The sequence below is a fragment of the Bufo gargarizans genome, chromosome 5, assembly GCF_014858855.1.
Source record: "Bufo gargarizans isolate SCDJY-AF-19 chromosome 5, ASM1485885v1, whole genome shotgun sequence".
Taxonomy (NCBI): domain Eukaryota; kingdom Metazoa; phylum Chordata; class Amphibia; order Anura; family Bufonidae; genus Bufo; species Bufo gargarizans.
The window spans coordinates 146,916,314-146,936,079 of record NC_058084.1 but is presented as its reverse complement, the minus strand read 5'-3'; the positions used below and the strand labels follow the sequence as shown (position 1 = coordinate 146,936,079).

Sequence of the window (19,766 nt, the reverse complement as noted above, 5' to 3'; positions counted from 1 at the left end):
CTATGGATGTGGAAGACTCCAGCCGCTGCTATCACATGGGCATGGGAGGAGTGCGGGGCCAGGCTGGGCTTGTACCGGGGCCACCGTGTGCCAGGACCACGTCAGTATGGGACGTTACACAGCATGTGAGTGCTCCAGGGTGTCAGGCCGGGCACAGGGGGAGATTTATCAGACCCACATAGCAACCAATCAGATAGATGCTTTCATTTTTTAAGGTAACGTTGAAAAATGAAAGGAGGAAGCTGATTTGGTTGCTATGGGCAACTAGGCCAGTTTTCCTTTGCACCAGGTTTGATAAATCCCTCTCTGTCCTAAGTATTTATTTTTATACATTTCCGGTTGACCCTCAAGGGCCCTTTCACAAGGTGTTGTATGCTACTGTAATCCTGGCGTAGACGTAAACCGCATGTGGGTCCACAGCATCCAAAGTGGTTACTGCCACGGAGTTTGTGACCACGGCCTCCCTTATTTCAGCAAGATAAGCGCTGCACTCTTGTGTCTGTTGGTGCTTGCAAAGGACTTGCCAGTCAATTAAAAAATTATGCAGCATTCATATGCAATGCATCTAAAGTATTATTTTATTGTGAAACACAACATCCCAAATTTTACCCAGATATGCATAGTTGGGCTTGAGAATCCAAATGTGTAAAAAATGCCCTGTGAAATCCTAAAGGTGCTCTTTAGAATTTGGGCCCCTTTGCCCACCTAGGCTGCAAAAAAGTGTCACACATGTGGTATCGCCGTACTCAGAAGAAGTTGGGGAATGTGTTTTGGGGTGTCATTTTACATATACCCATACTGGGTGAGAGAAATATCTCTATAAAAGTCAACTTTTCCAATTTTTTTATACAAAGTTGTCATTTGACAGAGCTATTTCTCTCACCCAGCATGGGTATATGCAAAAAGACACCCCAAAACACATTGCCCTACTTCTCCTGAGTACGGCGATACCACATGTGTGAGACTTTTTTGCAGCCTAGGTGCGTAAAGGAGCCCAAATTCCAATGAGTACCTTTTAGGAGTTCATTTTTAGACATTTGGATTCCAGACTTCTTCTCACCCTTTAGGGCCCCTAAAATGCCAGGGCAGTATAAATACCCCGCGGACAGGCAAAGAGCAATATACTGTGCGAAACGTCCGTAGCCGCCATCCATCTGCAGGAGCCTGTCCGCCCCAGAACCCCACCTGTTCGTCCGACATGAAGGATTGAATAAAAAGAAACACTTTGAACGCTTCGGTGAGTGCCGCACATTTCTTTGGTCTTCGCTACATTGTTGCACATTAACTTTTTTGCTTACCTGTGATTTTTTTTTTTTTTTTTTTTTACCTTTATAGGACAAACCTCTCTTTCCCCATGGGACAATGTGCAAAGCGGAAATCGCCCAGAGATGTGGAGAAGTACATTATGCACTTTGTCCCAGGTGAAAGGAGACGTTTGCAGCAGCTGTGAGTGAAAGGGCCCTAAGAGCCCTGTGTGCCTGTCCTGTGTGACGCAATCCCTATACTAATAGTGTGTGGCACTTCCGGAAACACTCCCCTAAGCATAGGGCAGGTTAGTCAGGGCAGTCAGGACAGAAATAGCGGGTGTCACGCCTTATTCCACTCCTGCTACAGACACAACATTTTGGCGCTTGGTTTGAGGTACCAGCAACGGCATTGGAGAAATGTCGCTCGTGTAGACGGCTCACTACACTGGTGGTTGGGGCCACGGAACCTCCTCGATACAGGAGGTTCTCGATGATCTCTTCCTGAAATTTCAGGAAGGATCTTGTTTTGCCAGCCTTACTGTAGAGAACAAAACTATTATACAGAGCCAATTGAATTAAATATATAGACACCTTCTTATACCAGCGTCTGGTGCGGCGGGACACTAAGGAGCCAACATCTGGTCATTGAAGTCCACCCCTCCGATGAGCGAATTATAGTTGTGGACACAGAGGGGCTTTTCAATGACACTGGTTGCTCGTTCAATTTGTATTGTCGTGTCTGCGTGAATGGAGGAGAGCATGTAAACGTCACGCTTGTCTCTCCATTTCACCGCAAGCAGTTCTTCGTTACACAAGGCAGCCCTCTCCCCCCTTGCAAGACGGGTGGTAACAAGACGTTGGGCGAAGCCCTGGCGACTACGTCGCGTGGTGCCACAGCAGCCAATCTGTTCTAGAAACAAATGCTTGAAGAGGGGCACACTTGTGTAAAAATTGTCCACATAAAGATGAAAATTGTCCACATAAAGATGGTACCCCTTGCCAAATAAGGGTGACACCAAGTCCCAGACTGCATATAGCAGTATCAAAATTCTTTATTCGTACCTCCAGACACAAATGGCAACGTTTCGACTGTTCACCAGTCTTTATCAAGCCTAATGACACCATTGCTGGTAGGCATATATATACCCCCCCATATTAAAAAACACACCCCACATTGCATCAACATAGCCAATCAATACATAATGGGAAGTATCTGTGTAGATTGCTACTTACCACAACTGACATGACCGCCAACTCCGTCATGTGCGCCTCGGCGTGCTGTCACCTCCAATGCGCAGCCGCAACTCACCGGCTTTGCATACCGGAAGTGTCATCCGTCGCCATGACTCCGGCCGGGACTGACGCCTCCAACCAATGAGCTACTAGAAGCCATCATTGTCGTCATCACCTGCGCGACTATCACGTGATATCCACGTGACATCTAAACGGTGCGCACAACCGTGCGTCAATCTCGTAGGTCACATGGATAGCGCAGCCAATGGAGACACAGTGCAGACATCGGAGCCATGGTAACGGCGACGCCGTGCTCAGCGCAACTTATCATGTAGAGATGTATATAATCCATATACAAAAATGGATAAAAAATGTGCATAATCCATATGAACAAGTGGGTGGATCAATACCATTGGGTCACAGACCACAATAGTGATCGCCACATTATCAACAGATAATCAGAATATGCACATGCATACATCCACGGAGATGGAGACAATGTACAGTGTAGCAACAAGCAATCATGCCAAGTCATCATATACAGAATACAATCTCCAGAGTATCAAAAATCACACGTGTATGAAGGGCATTGTGACATATAAGTATAAAAAATCCCTATAATAGGAATGTGTAACACATATAAAAACATGATGTCCCTATACTGAAGAGGACAATCCAGCGACCCATATCAATCGATGGATGTGACGTTAAACTCTAAATTTAAACCATAGGGTTGAAGGGATCTAAGGGTGTGGATCCACTTAAGTTCCTTTTTCCTAAGTATGCCCTTCCTATCACCACCCCTTCTCAGATACCCAACGCTGTCGATTGCTCGAAATCTTAGTTGATTAATGGCATGTTTGCAATCAATAAAATGTTTTGCAACCGGTTTGTCAATGGCTCCTGTTCTTATAGTGCTTTTATGCTTATTGATTCTTTCCCTCAGTTCCATTGTGGTTTCACCCACATATATTAGGCTACAAGGACACTGTATCATGTAAACCACATCTGTGGATTTACATGTGTAGTGTCCCTTAATTTTAAACCGTTTGCCACTATAAGGATGAGTAAAACCATCGCCTCTCATGATGCAACTGCAGTTGCAGCAGGAGAGGCAAGGGAAATTACCATTCTTAAGTGGAGCTAATCTTTTCTGTTTGTCTATATCCTTACCCCCTATGTCCGCTTTAACCAATCTATCACGTAAATTGTGGGTCCGTTTGTATGACATCATTGGGGGGACAGAGAATTCCTTAACTGTTGGTAATCCTTTCTGCAGGATCTGCCAATCCTGACGTAGGATGGTGGCAATTTTGCTACTGTCGCCCCCAAAGATGGACACAAATGGAATACGGGCTGTCTCTTGTTTCTGTGGTTTCCTTATCAATGTGGCCCCACGTTTCATGGATACAATCCTATGTTTGGTACGGTTAATTAATTTATTGGGATAGCCTCTCTTTGAAAATTTCATGCACATCTCATCGATTCTATAATTAAATTGGGTATCGTCAGATACAATTCGACGTACCCTGAGTAGTTGGCTCCACGGGAGAGAATTCACCATGGTCTGAGGGTGGTTGCTATCATACATTAACAGGGTATTCCTGTCTGTAGGTTTCTGGAACAGATCAGTACTGATCCTTCCATTGTGCACCTGAATTCGGACATCAAGGAACTGCAGCTCACGGGCAGAATGCATCACGGTGAACTGCAGGTCCCGGACCCCAGAATTCAGGTGCACATGGAAATCATCCAGCTCAGGTATAGTGCCTGTCCATATCAGGAAAATGTCGTCGATGTAGCGCCACCATCACAGAACTCTCTCAAAAAAAGGGGAGCGATACACCAGCCGATCCTCGACCTCCGCCATAAAGATGTTTGCGTAGGTGGGGGCCACATTGGACCCCATCGCCACACCACGCTTTTGTTGGTAGAAGGTGTCCCTGAAGAGAAAATAATTTCTCCTCAGGACCACCTCCAAGAGGGCGAGGATCAGCCGGCGCGCCCCAGGAGAGAGCTCCGTGCTGGCCAGGGCCACATCGACGACATTTAAACCATAAGAGTGATCGATGGATGTATACAACGATACAACATCGAAACTTACAAGTAAAAATTCGGCCGGCAAAACAAGTGAATTTAACTTAGTCAAGAAATGGCCAGTATCTCTGACATAGGAGGGGGCCGTGGTCGCATGGATCCGCAATACCCTATCCAAAAAGATGGATATGGGATTGAAGATGGAACCCCTGCCCGACACAATAGGTCGGCCAGGGGGGTCCACTAAACTCTTGTGGATCTTCGGTAGAACATATATTACAGGGGTAATCGGATGGCTCACATGCAAAAAATTATATAGTTCATCATCGATGACTCCTTGACTGCGAGCCTCATCCAATAACACCCCTATAACACATGCTATATCAAACTTAGGATCTTTGCTCAACATCTCATAAACATTAGCATCCCCTACCTGTCGTGTGATCTCTTCAATGTATTTACAGGTATCCATAACGACCACGGCACCCCCTTGTCAGCTGGCTTAATCGTCAATTGTTTATTATGTTCTAGTTCAGACAAAGCCCGCCTCTCATCTTGGGACAGATTATGTCTGAACTGATCGGTACTATCTTCCCTCAATTGATCAATTCGTTTCCTGACAAAGCTGATGTATGTTCCAACCACATGATTGTTTTGCGGCGGAGAAAAATGACTTTTGTTACGTAACTCAAAGTTTTTACACATAAGCATATCAGTAGATACAATTGGTTTGCAACTAGATGTATCCATATTTCTCGTTGAAAAAAAGGCTTTCAATCTCAGGCGTCTAAAGAACTTTTGTAAGTCAAGCTCAAGCTCGAACCAGTCCCGTGGGGTTGTGGGACAAAATGTCAGACCCCGGCTCAATACACTGGTTTGTATATTATCAAGTTGAGAAGATGAAATGTTCACAACTAAGTTCATCATTTCCGTAGCCCGCGCCTCGTTATTCGCCCCTGTGTATGGGATGAGGCCTCCATTGGTATTGGGGGAAGGGCTCTTGCTGGATCGATGGTGTCTCCTACCGCCCCTTCTGTATCGCCCTCGCCTCTTTTTCGGCCATGGCCTAAAAAATTAGACGCACCTGACTCATCAGCGGAATCAGATTCACCAGTGCTGAAGCCAAATTTGCCTTGATCAAAGCGTTTCCCACGTCTACGCCTGTTGAATCTTTGTGGTTGAGATGCCTGCCAATTGTATACTTTACCGGATTGGTAATCGTCTAAATCTCTGTGCCACTTATCTCTTTTGATGTGTTCAACTTCCGATTTATGCCGTGAAACATGTTGAGTCGTCTTGTCTTTGTAGGTTGTAAACTCCTCGACACTCACAAGGTCCCGAATCTGGATTTCCAAATCGGTTGTGATTTTCTTTAGGTTGTCAACCTCTTTCTGTAGAAAATCTATATTCAGTAACATCAGCTCAAAAGAGTATTGATTATTTATCGCTTCAAAAGCTTTACAAAATTCGCCATTGGTAGGGAATAGATTCGGGCGAAGATTGGACCTGAGGCCCCTTGGTATTCGTTGCTGTTTGTAATACTCTCTCAGAGTGATTAGATGTAATTCCATAGTATTCAATCTCTTAAGATCTTGTTCAGCTTTGCGTTTTAAGATATCAACCGAAGGGGAACTTAAAAAGGTCACGTCACCACCATCGACATTAATAAGTCGCTGAATGTCCTCATCAGTATAAACATACATGTGTCTTAGCGAGGTATCCATATTCTTACTTGGACCTACTCAGGGTACGTCGAATTGTATCTGACGATACCCAATTTAATTATAGAATCGATGAGATGTGCATGAAATTTTCAAAGAGAGGCTATCCCAATAAATTAATTAACCGTACCAAACATAGGATTGTATCCATGAAACGTGGGGCCACATTGATAAGGAAACCACAGAAACAAGAGACAGCCCGTATTCCATTTGTGTCCATCTTTGGGGGCGACAGTAGCAAAATTGCCACCATCCTACGTCAGGATTGGCAGATCCTGCAGAAAGGATTACCAACAGTTAAGGAATTCTCTGTCCCCCCAATGATGTCATACAAACGGACCCACAATTTACGTGATAGATTGGTTAAAGCGGACATAGGGGGTAAGGATATAGACAAACAGAAAAGATTAGCTCCACTTAAGAATGGTAATTTCCCTTGCCTCTCCTGCTGCAACTGCAGTTGCATCATGAGAGGCGATGGTTTTACTCATCCTTATAGTGGCAAACGGTTTAAAATTAAGGGACACTACACATGTAAATCCACAGATGTGGTTTACATGATACAGTGTCCTTGTAGCCTAATATATGTGGGTGAAACCACAATGGAACTGAGGGAAAGAATCAATAAGCATAAAAGCACTATAAGAACAGGAGCCATTGACAAACCGGTTGCAAAACATTTTATTGATTGCAAACATGCCATTAATCAACTAAGATTTCGAGCAATCGACAGCGTTGGGTATCTGAGAAGGGGTGGTGATAGGAAGGGCATACTTAGGAAAAAGGAACTTAAGTGGATCCACACCCTTAGATCCCTTCAACCCTATGGTTTAAATTTAGAGTTTAACGTCACATCCATCGATTGATATGGGTCGCTGGATTGTCCTCTTCAGTATAGGGACATCATGTTTTTATATGTGTTACACATTCCTATTATAGGGATTTTTTATACTTATATGTCACAATGCCCTTCATACACGTGTGATTTTTGATACTCTGGAGATTGTATTCTGTATATGATGACTTGGCATGATTGCTTGTTGCTACACTGTACATTGTCTCCATCTCCGTGGATGTATGCATGTGCATATTCTGATTATCTGTTGATAATGTGGCGATCACTATTGTGGTCTGTGACCCAATGGTATTGATCCACCCACTTGTTCATATGGATTATGCACATTTTTTATCCATTTTTGTATATGGATTATATACATCTCTACATGATAAGTTGCGCTGAGCACGGCGTCGCCGTTACCATGGCTCCGATGTCTGCACTGTGTCTCCATTGGCTGCGCTATCCATGTGACCTACGAGATTGACGCACGGTTGTGCGCACCGTTTAGATGTCACGTGGATATCACGTGATAGTCGCGCAGGTGATGACGACAATGATGGCTTCTAGTAGCTCATTGGTTGGAGGCGTCAGTCCCGGCCGGAGTCATGGCGACGGATGACACTTCCGGTATGCAAAGCCGGTGAGTTGCGGCTGCGCATTGGAGGTGACAGCACGCCGAGGCGCACATGACGGAGTTGGCGGTCATGTCAGTTGTGGTAAGTAGCAATCTACACAGATACTTCCCATTATGTATTGATTGGCTATGTTGATGCAATGTGGGGTGTGTTTTTTAATATGGGGGGGTATATATATGCCTACCAGCAATGGTGTCATTAGGCTTGATAAAGACTGGTGAACAGTCGAAACGTTGCCATTTGTGTCTGGAGGTACGAATAAAGAATTTTGATACTGCTATATGCTGCCGAAGCCATCTTCCTTTCTACATATGTATTCCAAGGCCTGATGGATCAAGGGCCTACGGCTAGGCTGCTGCATCGATTAACGCAATATCTTGAGACCACAAAGTGCTGCTTCTACACTTCAACGTTTACCAAGTCCCAGACTGTCTTCCCACTGCTCCCCAGGTAGTCAGGACAACCGGCCGGCTCCAGGATCTGATCTTTACCCTCATGCGTATAGCCTGTTGCCCTTTCACAGAGCTTATACAATTTGACCCCATACCGGGCGCGCTTGCTTGGGATGTATTGTTGGAAGCCAAGGCGCCCGGTAAAATGTATAAGGGACTCGTCCATGCAGATGTTTTGCTCAGGGGTATACAAATCTACACATTTGGTGTTAAAGTGGTCTATGAGGGGCTGAATTTTGTGGAGCCGGTCAAAAGCAGGGTGGCCTCTGGGATGAGAGATGCTGTTGTCACTAAAGTGCAGGAAATGCAGGCTGGTCTTAAATCGTGTCCTGGACATGGCAGCAGAGAACATGGGCATGTGATGAATTGGGTTTGTGGACCAATATGACCGCAATTCATGCCTCATCACGTAATCCGACAGCGCCAGCCCCACTCTGCTGCCCTTGAAGCGGATCCTGCGCAACCTGTGGTCTAGCAACACTGGGCCTGGTACGCCTGGTGGTATCATGGACCTCAACCTCATCGTCCGAACTTTGGGTCAGACTGCTACTGCTTTCTACAGGTTTGTATTCTGACCTGCTGGATTCGTCAGATGAGGGTTCCTACTCCTCATCCGACTGGGTCAGAAGCCTGTAGGCCTCTTCAGAAAAATACCCCTTACTTGCCATTTGGTCAACTAAATTTAGGGGTTATTTCCTGAGACTACCCAAGAAAAAAAGCAAGCCTGTCTTACAAATTGGAGGCTAGCGAAGTACCAGAAGCCGCTGCGATTGATAAAAAAATATGATTTTATTATATTATTTTTATTATTTTTTTATCGCCGCAGCACTTGTAAAGTGATTGTGCAGTGATAAAAAAATAAATAAATTTTTTTGTCACTGCGGCGGGGCGGGCGTGGGTGAACGCACGTGTGGGCGACCGATCAGGCCTGATCAGGTAAACACTGCGTTTTGGGTGGAGGGCGAACTAAGGTGACACTAATACTATTCTAGATCTGACCGTGATCAGTTCTGATCACTTACAGATACTATAAAAGTACCAATGCTGATTAGCGATACGCTAATCAGCGAATCAGTGACTGCGGTGGGCTGGGCGCTAACCGACGCTAACTACCTAACAAAGGGGCCTAAACTAACCTAAAACCTAACCGTCAATACTAGTGAAAAAAAAAATGTGACAGTTTACACTGATCACTTTTTCCCCTTTCACAAGTGATTGACAGGGGTGATCAAGGGGTTAATTGGGGTGATGGGGGGTGATCTGGGCGCTACGTGTAGTGTTTGGTGTACTCACAGTGATGTGTGCTCCTCTGCTGAGACCAACAGACGAAAAGGACCAGCAGAGGAGCACAGAAGCTATTTAGCACCTTATATTTATAAATATAAGGTGTTAAATGGCTTCTGATTTTATTTTTTTAAAGTCACCAACCTGCCAGCGCTGATCATTGGCTGGCAGGCTGGTGACGAACTTCGGATGTAACGATTCCCGTCCCGCACTGCGCATGTGCGGGCCGGCTCTGCACAAAATCTCGCGTCTCATCCAGGAGGAACAACAGGGCCGCCGCCAGGACGCAATCCTGCGTGCGGTGGTCCTGAGGAGGTTAAAAAGGAGGAAACACAAGCGTCTGGTGATGTCCGTGAGTTCAAGACTTAAGGCAGTCATTACCAACAAAGGGTTTTAAACCAAGTATTAGAAATTAACATTTTATTTACAAATATTACATTTGTCCAATTACTATTTAGCCCCGAAATGAGGCAATTCAGTTTAAAAAATGCTTTAGTTCCTCACATTTTTATGCAATCATTTGTTCAACCCACTGAATTAAAGCTGAAAGTCTGAACTTCAACTGCATCTGAATAGTTTTGTTCAAATCCATTGTGGTAATGTACAGAACAAAAATTAGAAAAATGTTGTCTCTGTCCAAATATATATGGACCTAACTGTATATAGAATATGCTGTGATTCTTATGCAAAGCAGAAATGATACGTTAAAAAAAATCGCTCATGTGCACAGACCATTTGTGAATGAATGGGTCAGGATATAGAGTGGGTGCTACGTGTTTGCTTCACACATCGCACCCGTGCGGAAAACTAACGTGTGTGAAAGGGGTCTAAGGCTTTCACATCTCCAGTTTGAATTCCAGCGTTCTGTTCTGGCAGAGAACAGCCAGCCATTATTCTCTGGATCCGGCACTGCCGGATGCAGAAGGAATGTATTAAGTCAATTGCATGACTTAATACAAATGGCAAACTAATTATTGCATGTTGGGGTCCCCTTGGGGGCCAAAAAAAAGTATTTTTTTTTAGAAAAATATATACAAATTACCCCCCTTTTCCAAAAAGAAACATAAAAGGCATCGCTGTGTCCAAAAATGCTTGTGCTATCAAAATATAAAAGTATTTATAGCAAACAGGAAATGGAAAAAAATATCACGTCACCTTTTTTCGTTGCTTCACCTCCTCAAGTGGTCAAAAAGTCATGCACACTCCAAAATGCTATCAATAAAAACTACAGATCATCCCACAAAAAATGATCCCTCACACAGATCCAATAATGCAGTAACAATAATAATGAATCATTTTTTAGTATAAAAACACATACAAAGACTATACAAATGTGGTGGTGTTGCAATCCTACTGACTCGGAGAATGGAGGGAACATGTCAATTTTTTTAGAAAAAGAAAACCCATAAAACTGTGGCAGAATTGTATTTGTTTCCAATTTCAGCCCGTTTGGATTTTTTCCAACTTCCCACTGCATCCTATGCAATATTAAATGGTGCCATTAGAAAGTACAACTTGTCCCGCAAAAAAAACAATCCCCCATGTGGCTATGTGAAAGGAAAAATAAAAAAAGTTATGGCTCCAGAAAGATAGGGAGTGAAGAATGAAAAGGCAAAAACTGAAAATTGCCATGTTAGGAAGGGGTTAAAGGGGTTTTTCAATTTTTGTGTTTTGTCCTTTTTTTTTTTTTTTTATCCCCCCAACCAGCAGCATCTGTGAAGAAATCTATAAACAATTGCTCCACACTGCTCTGTGGCTGTTGTGAGACAGTGACAGGTCTCACACAGGGTAGAGGCACCACAGGTGAGACAAGCTGGAAGTAATCAGGCTGGCATAAAGCACCTCCCAGGGTGTCAGGAGGGGGAGTGTGTTACCTGTGGACATAGGCCTGGAGGCTCTGTCTGTGTGGTCTCAGCTGGGCAAGGCCGAGGGACCACAAGGCTGGGAGATTGCCTGGAGTTGGGTGACAAAGCGACGCCTGGGAGGGTCGCAGGGCCATAGTCAGGCGGACTATTGAGCCCCAATCCCCCGCAAGAGACACTGGATTGGAGACAGTGGGCGTACTGTGCCCTGTACAGCCAGGAGGCTGTGGGACATTGGCTGAAAAAGCTGTATGTGTTCACAGGGTGTGAACGGTGACTTAGGTGAGTCAGGAATTTTGTGTTTAGTTAGAGCCTGGCACGGGCAGTGAGTCAAGAATTTTGTGTTTAGTTAGAGCCTGGACGGGCGAGTGTTTATTGTTTTGTTTTTGCTGGTGTGGCACAATAAATGCACTGTTTGGACCTGAAACCTGGTGTCCTGAAGCCGTATCTGTGAGAATGACCCCCAGAGAAGAGCTAACCCCCCTTCACCAGACTTCAGGTCCGGATAGGTCATGTGTTCCACTGCGGCCAATGACTGGCATGAGTGGTACCTGTGAGGAAATCTATAGTCGCCTGCTTCATGCTTCCTTTGTGGATGTCTTTACTGAATTTCCAGTCTGGACAGGGTCATTTGTACCACTGCAGCCAATGACTGGCCTCAGTGGTGACATTGTCCCTAAGAGGCATGTAAGTGTTGGGTTATATGCCACCTGGGGACAATGTATGGCATCATGGATACTGTATGGGAATAGGAACTGCATGGCATCATGGATACTGTATGGGAATAGGAACTGCATGGCATCAAGGATACTGTATAGGACTGGGATCTGTAGTTATTATTGATGCCATTTTAGGGTGTGTATGACTTTTTGATTGCGTTTTCTAAATAATTTTGGTGGAGGGGGGAGTGAAGAAAAAACAGCAAACTTTAACTGCAGCTGCATTCTGCTACATTATTCTCCTCTTTTTCCCTTATTTTCTGATTATATGCTAATTTACTCTAGATAGCACGATTTTGTCCTTCTCTATGACCTACCTGTATCCAGGCAATTTCTCACAAGCTATTGTTATTTAACCAATCTGTGTCGGACCTGCATATTTCTTGTTAAATGTCACTTCATCACCGATTTGCATTTATATGCCTCAGATTCTCATCTTATGTTTTACACTTTCAGCGATCTATTGATAAAGGTCTCATATGACCGAAACGTCTGAAACATTGCAACTCTCCATATGACTCACGGCGCAACATTATTTTCATTGAAACGGAGCAATTAACGCCCGACTGGGGCAGTATCTTGTAATTTTACCAGCAGAATCATTTACTTGCTTATTATTGCAAATGTTGCTGGCACCTACTTCACAGTTTGAAGTGTATGATTCACAATAAACCCACTTGGCATATCTAAACTCTCAAGAGTGTGCGTGGTTTTCTCTACAAATATTGCGGACAAGAATAGGCATTTCTACAATGGGCCGCCCGTTCCGTTCCGCAAATTGCGGAAGGCACACGGACGGCTTCCGTTTTTGCAGATCTGCGGTTTGCGGACCGTAAAAAAACGGAACGGTCGTGTGCATGAGGCCTTACTGCATTGTTATTGTATGTATATTTTTATCTTTTATCTGACACTTTCTTTCTGTATTGCACTGCACTATTGTGTATTCAATTAAAAAATTGATTAGTCCTTTCCTTGTGGTCTTATAGAACTTGCTCTTTTGGAGGGAATAACGTTCCCAATAGTGTTTCAGAGGATTTTAGGTCCCATATAGATAACTTTTGTGTTACAGTGTTAAATTTGGGTTGAGAGAATATGTGAGTATAGGCCCCTATTGCCTTATATAGTATAGGTGGTGGCAGCTATTGTAATAGAAAATATTGGGGTGTTAGAATCTAGGGGAGTAAGTTAGCATAATTCCGTTACCTAGAATAGGTGGGTGGGAATTTCTGTGGTAACTTGATGAGCTCACTAGTATAATTCACCCCAGTGACGTGATCCGAGAGTAGGGATTGTGACAGATTGGTGGCAAGCGGTGGGATAGTATTCTTACACTTAAGACTTGGTTCACACCTGAGCGTATTCGGTATGCGCATTTTACAGGCGTTTTTGAGGCGTATTTTGGGTGTTTTTGTATTTAGGAAACGCTCGTAATATGCTTGTTTGTGTGATTGATCTGTGGAGGACAGTGTTATGGGGGATCTGTGGAGGACACTTATGGGGGACCTGTGGATGACGCTGTAATGGGGTGGATCTGTGGATGGCACTAGTTATAGGGGATGTGTTCTATGACACATAGGGCCATGAGGGGGGCCAGCATAAGACACACATATAGTATCTTATGCTGGTCCCCCTCATGGCCCTATGTGTCCCCTCATGTGTCCTAAACTGCAGCACATAACTGGCTTTGTGTGTAAAGTATTTTACTACTGTCTGAAACAAGCTCTCTCCTATTGATAAAATGGCCAGCCTCTGTACTCACTTCCACTATGAATGCACTGCAGCGAGCGTCAGCGAGCTGGCCGGTGCGTTACTGACGTCACTTAGTAACGCTCCTCCCACTTAATTCAGGAAGCAGGAGCGTTACTAAGTGACGTCAGTCACGCGCCGGCCGAGTACAGAGGCTGGCCATTTTATCAATAGGAGAGAGCTTGTTTCAGACAGTAGTAAAAAACTTTACACACAAAGCCAGTTATGTGCGCAGGGCCACTTCATATATAATCGCAGCATTTTCGGGTCGGCCAAATCGCCATATTGCATTTGGCGATTATCGCGATTCGATTATTTTTTTGATATATCGTGCAGCAGGTTTAAATGAGCAAACAAGAAACGCTGAAGTTTATGGGCGGGAACGCACGACAATATGCCCCAAAGAAGCATCCTGTACTTCTTGGGGAGTAGGGCGTTTTACAGCGCTGTAAAACGCTCAGGTGAAAACCATGCCCATAGGGAATCATTAGTTCTTGCCTGTCGAGCGTTTTACAGCTCAGGTGTGAGCCCAGCCTTAGGGCTGGAGTATCCCTTGGGAAGGATACGACAGTTACCATACATTTGTGCAGAACAGACCCCCCCCCCCCCCCTTCTCTTGTTTTCTTTCCTGTCTTTTATTTGAGAAAAACGCTACTAGAATGGCAGAAGTGTATAGGAACAGGACCAAAGCTGATCTGCTAGTCCTCTGTGCGGAGAGACGACTGGACACAACAAACCAGACCAAAGCGATGCTGATGCAAGCATTGATGGCATTTAAAACACAGTCCTATCATTCTGTGGAACCAGAGCAGGGACCTTCAGCCTCTGTGGAACAGACAGAAGATCCTATTCAGGAACTGGGTGGGCAGGACAGTACCAGTGCTCAAAGCGGTATGGAATCTTCTCTTCCTCTAATTCTCCAGCAGATTGGTGCCTGTGATCCTAATCTGAGTGTGCAGCTGTGTTTGCAAGAGCGCCAAGCAGAGCGAGAAGAGCGCCAAGCAGAGCGAGAAGAACACCAAGCAGGCAGAGCTGGAGTACCAGCTAAGGTTGACACAAATGCAGCTACAAAGTGCTTCATCGTCACCCCAGGGTGAGTCCACAGACACTGTATTCCTTAAACCTTGTCACTTTCCAGTCATGGAGAAAAACTGTGATCTGGATGTTTTCCTCAAAAGTTTTGAAAAGGTCTACAGGCAATTCCAGCTACCCCTGCAAAATGGGCTACGTATCTGACTCTAGGACTAAGAGGCAAAGCACTGGAGGTGTTTGCAGCATTGCCCACGACTATGGATCAAGATTATGAGGCTATTAAAAAGGCCTTAATCCAACAGTTTAACCTCACCCCAGAGGTATACCGAAAACAGTTTAGGACTTTGCAGCGCACAGGTACTGACAGCTACTCAGACCTGGCTGTTGGACTAAGGAACCATTACAGGCAGTGGACCCAGGGATGGGGTGTTACCACTTTAGAAGACCTGGAGGATCTGATGCTTCTGGACCAGTTCCTCCACACCAGTTCTATGGAAGTGAGACAGTTTATTTTGGAATGGGAGCCCAGGATCCTGGATAAAGCTGCCCAGATTGCAGATGTATATGCTGCTATATTGCATGCCCACGTAACCTTATACTATGTGACACCTGAAAACCCTATAATAGTGAAGGGACACGACCACCGGCACCCTGCACTTAATACAGACGGAGTCAGGGTCACCTACAATCAAGCCAGCAAGGAAACACAAATAAAGGAAACAGACTTATATGAGGAATCGGGAGAAGCAGTATCTAGCAGTGAACAACTCATCCAGTGTTGTGAGGCAGTATGGGAGGGAATATAAAGGGAGACAATCAGTGCAAATAGGTGACAGCTGGGAGAAGGAAAGGAGATGACAAAGTGAAACCAAAACAAAGAACGTCATGCAAGAGGTAGCGAAGAACGTCTAACAGACCTTTTCACAGAGCTGGCAGTGACAGTACCCCTCCCTCTACGGGTGGACTCCGGACACTCAGAGCCCACCTTCTCAGGATGAGACCTATAGAAAGCCCTGATGAGACGAGTGGCCTTAATGTCCGCCACTGGGACCCACATCCTCTCCTCAGGACCATAACCCTCCCAATGAACGAGGTACTGGAGAGAAACGCGGATAATGCGAGAATCCACAATCCTAGAGACCTGAAATTCAAGATTACCATCAACAACAATCGGAGGTGGAGGCAAAGAGGAGGGTACAGTGGGTTGGACATAAGGTTTTAATAGGGACCTCTGAAAAACATTATGGATCTTACAAGTCTGAGGAAGATCAAGATGGAAGTCAACGGGATTGGTGACGGACAAGATCTTGTATGGCCCAATAAACCTAGGACCCAACTTCCAGGAGGGAACCTTCAGTTTGATATTCTTTGTAGACAACCACACCAGATCCCCCACATTCAGGTCCAAGAACAAAAACCATCTGGCCTGTCTCGGGTTCAGACGCTTGGCCGATTCCAAGTAGGCCAGATTCTTATGGTCTGTAAACATGGTAATAGGGTGTGGCTCCCTCTAACCAATGGCGCCATTCCTAAAAGCTAATTTGAAGCCCAAAAACTCCCTATCTCCCACATCGTAATTTCTCTCTGCAGAGGAGAGTTTTCTTGAGAAAAAGGCACACGGTCGCCAATTGGCAGGAGAGAGACCCTGAAATAAGACCACACCCACACCCACCTCAGAAGCGTCCACTTCAACAATAAAAGGTAGAGAGACATCAGGTTGTACCAAAATGGGAGCGGAAGCAAAACTCTCTTTGATACTAGAAAAGGCTTTAAGCGCATCTACCGACCACGAAGAGGAATAATTCAAAATGAACTTTCTGTAATAATTGGCAAAACCCAAAAACCACATCAGCCCCTTCTTATTCTCAGGAAGCTCCCAATCAAGCACAGTGCTGACCTTCTCAGGGTCGATGCGAAAACCAGAAGCGGAGAGAAGAAAACCAAGAAATTGAATCTCCGGAGCCGCAAACACACATTTTTCCAGTTTAACATACAATTTATTATCCCGCAGAATCAGCAAGACCTGACGTAGGTGGTCTTGATGAGTCTTGAAATCAGGAGAAAAAATCTAAATGTCATCCAGATACACCTCTACAAATTTCCCCATTAAATGATGAAAAATGCTGTTCACAAAATGTTGGAAGACGGCCGGAGCATTCATCAAACCAAAGGGCATGACCAAATTCTCAAAATGACCCTCAGGGGTATTGAAGGCCGTCTTCCATTCGTCCCCTTCCCTGACCCTGACTAGGTTGTATGCCCCTCTTAAATCCAACTTAGAAAAAACCTTAGCCCCAACAATCTGGTTAAACAGGTCCGGGATCAGAGGAAGCGGATATCGGTCACGAATCGTGATACGGTTCAGCTCCCTAAAATCCAGACAAGGTCTTAAAGAACCATCTTTTTTCTTAACAAAAAATAAACCAGCGGCAACAGGTGAGGGTCGGATGTGTTCCTTTTCTCAGAGATTATAAGTACGCATAGCGACTCTTTCAGGTTGGGAGAGATTGTATAAACGTGATTTTGGCAGTTTGGCGCCTGGGATGAGATTAATAGGGCAATCGTACTCCCGATGCAGGGGTAACTCCTGGACACCACTCTCGGAAAACACATCCGAAAATTCTGAGAGAAAAGATGGCACAGTCTTGGTAGAAACCACTGAAAGAGAGGCCGTGAGGCAATTCTCTCAGCAAAACTCACTCCAACCATTTATTTGCCTCTCTTGCCAATCAAAGGTGGGGTTATGTTTAGTGAGCCGGGGTAGCCCCAACACTAGAGGAGTAGGTAATCTGCTTAAGACAAAACATGACATATCCTCAACATGAGCGTCACCCACAGTCAAACGGATATTGTGAACTATGCCCTTTAACGATCTTTGAGAAAGTGGAGCGGAATCGATAGCAAAAACAGGTATATCCTTTTCCAAAGTGCATACCTGGAAACCATATGTTATTGCAAATTGATTATCAATGAGATTGACAGCTGCTCCACTATCTACAAAAATCTCACAAACAATGTTCTTGCTGTCTAGCGCTACCCTGGCAGGTAGGAGAAAACGGGAACTACAAGTAAATGGCAAACTTTCAATTTCTGCATCAACCTTGCCAATAGTAGAAAAATTGAAAGTTTTTAGAGGGTTTTTTTCTTTTTCTTTTTCTTTTATTACCCTCAGAAAACTCCATGAATCTCCTAGAGGGGCAAACAGAGCCAAATAATTTATACCCCCACAACAGAAACAAACCCTCCTCTGAGAGCTGAATCCTCTACTATCAGAGGCAAGCAAACCCAGCTGCATGGCCTCCTCCTCAGAGGGGATTGAGAGAGACTGAGACCCCTGCACACTGAATGAGACAGCCCCACTGTCCTTGGACTGAATATGACAGGAAGGAGTAGTCTCCTCTCTCTCTGTAAGACGCCTGTCAATATGAACAGCTAGGGACATGGCAGATTCTAACGAGGCTGGTCTCTCATGAAAAGCAAATGCATCTTTCAATCTTTCTGAAAGACCATGGCAAAATTGACTTAGGAGTGCAGCATCATTCCAACCAGTATCAGCTGCCCATCTCCGAAATTCTGAACAATATATCTCTGCAGACTGTTTACCCTGGCATAATACCGACCGGCAGGGAAAAGGCCCAGACTGAGCGTTATCCCTGAGCAGCGAGATGATGATCCCCACCCTCTGCTCCTCATCACCAGAGGAATGGGGAAGTAGGCGAAAATGGAGTTTGCAAGCCTTTCTAAAGCGAACAAAATTCTCACTACCCCCGGAGAACGTATCCGGAAGCGAGATCTTAGGCTCGGAACAAACTCTATGAACACAAGCAGAACCGGTCACCTGAAACTGAGACACAGTTTTACGGAGATCTGCTACCTCCAGTGAAAGACCATGCATGCGGTCAATCAAGGATGAAACCGGATCCATGCTTGAGGCGGTTATGGCGGTTTATAATGTCACGGATGGTGTTGCAAAAAGCTGGAACTTATAAATAAACATCCGACTGGCTTGATCCCAAACTAAGGAGCATATGGGTGAGCCCTATAAAACCCCTAGAGCTCTCCCTGACTGCTATGCCCATGCAAAGGTCTTTGTGGTAGACAATTGCATGCCCACGTACCTTATACTATGTGACACCTGAAAACCCTATAATAGTGAGGGGACACGACCACCGGCTCCCTACACTTAATACGGACGGAGTCAGGGTCACCTACAATCAAGCCAGCAAGGAAACACAAATAAAGGAAACAGACTTATCTGAGGAATCAGGAGAAGCAGTATGCAGCAGTGAGCAACTCATCCAGGAAGAAGTATTAACCACAAAGTGAGACAGTATGGGAGGGAATATAAAGGGAGACAATCAGTGCAAATAGGTGACAGCTGGGAGAAGGAAAGGAGATGACAAAGTGAAACCAAAATAAAGAACATCATGCAAGAGGTAGCGAAGAACGTCTAACAGACCTTCTCACAGAGCTGGCGGTGACATGTCCCTCGTGCACCCAGAGCTTGTCAACTCAGAAGACCTCATTCTCGGAAGAACTCTAACCGTTGCTGGAGTTGGAGGTCTAACCCCTGCTTTACGCATGGCCCGAGTTTACCTGGATTGGGGGCTGGGAAGAGGGATGATGGAAGTGGGGGGTGACAGATAAGATTTCTACTAATGTGGTACTAGGAACTGATCTGGGACGTTTAGTCTCCAGGTATATTCCTTCAGACATTGAGGAGGACGCCGGCGGGTGTGCAGCCCCATATGAGTTGGCACCAGTCGCATATGGTGATATTGAGACTGTGCCTACTACATGTGATAACTCTGTGTTTACCAATGTGCTAGAATTGCATAATGATACTGTGCCTAGTGATAACCTGAACGTAGTAGCCAATGCATTGGGTGAAGTTTGCATAACTAACAATAATGTAGAAGGTGATATCTGTCGATCAAAAGATAATGATTGTGTAGCGGTT

The 19,766-nt window shown here is 44.9% G+C and overlaps 1 long non-coding RNA gene across 1 annotated transcript; it reads left to right on the top strand.

Moving 5' to 3' along the window:
- LOC122938800 lies at positions 1-12,751 on the top strand. Its single transcript, XR_006390055.1, has 3 exons — positions 1-125; positions 1,068-1,237; positions 12,485-12,751. It is a non-coding gene; the product is annotated as an uncharacterized LOC122938800 (long non-coding RNA).
- Positions 12,752-19,766: the final 7,015 nt, after the last annotated feature.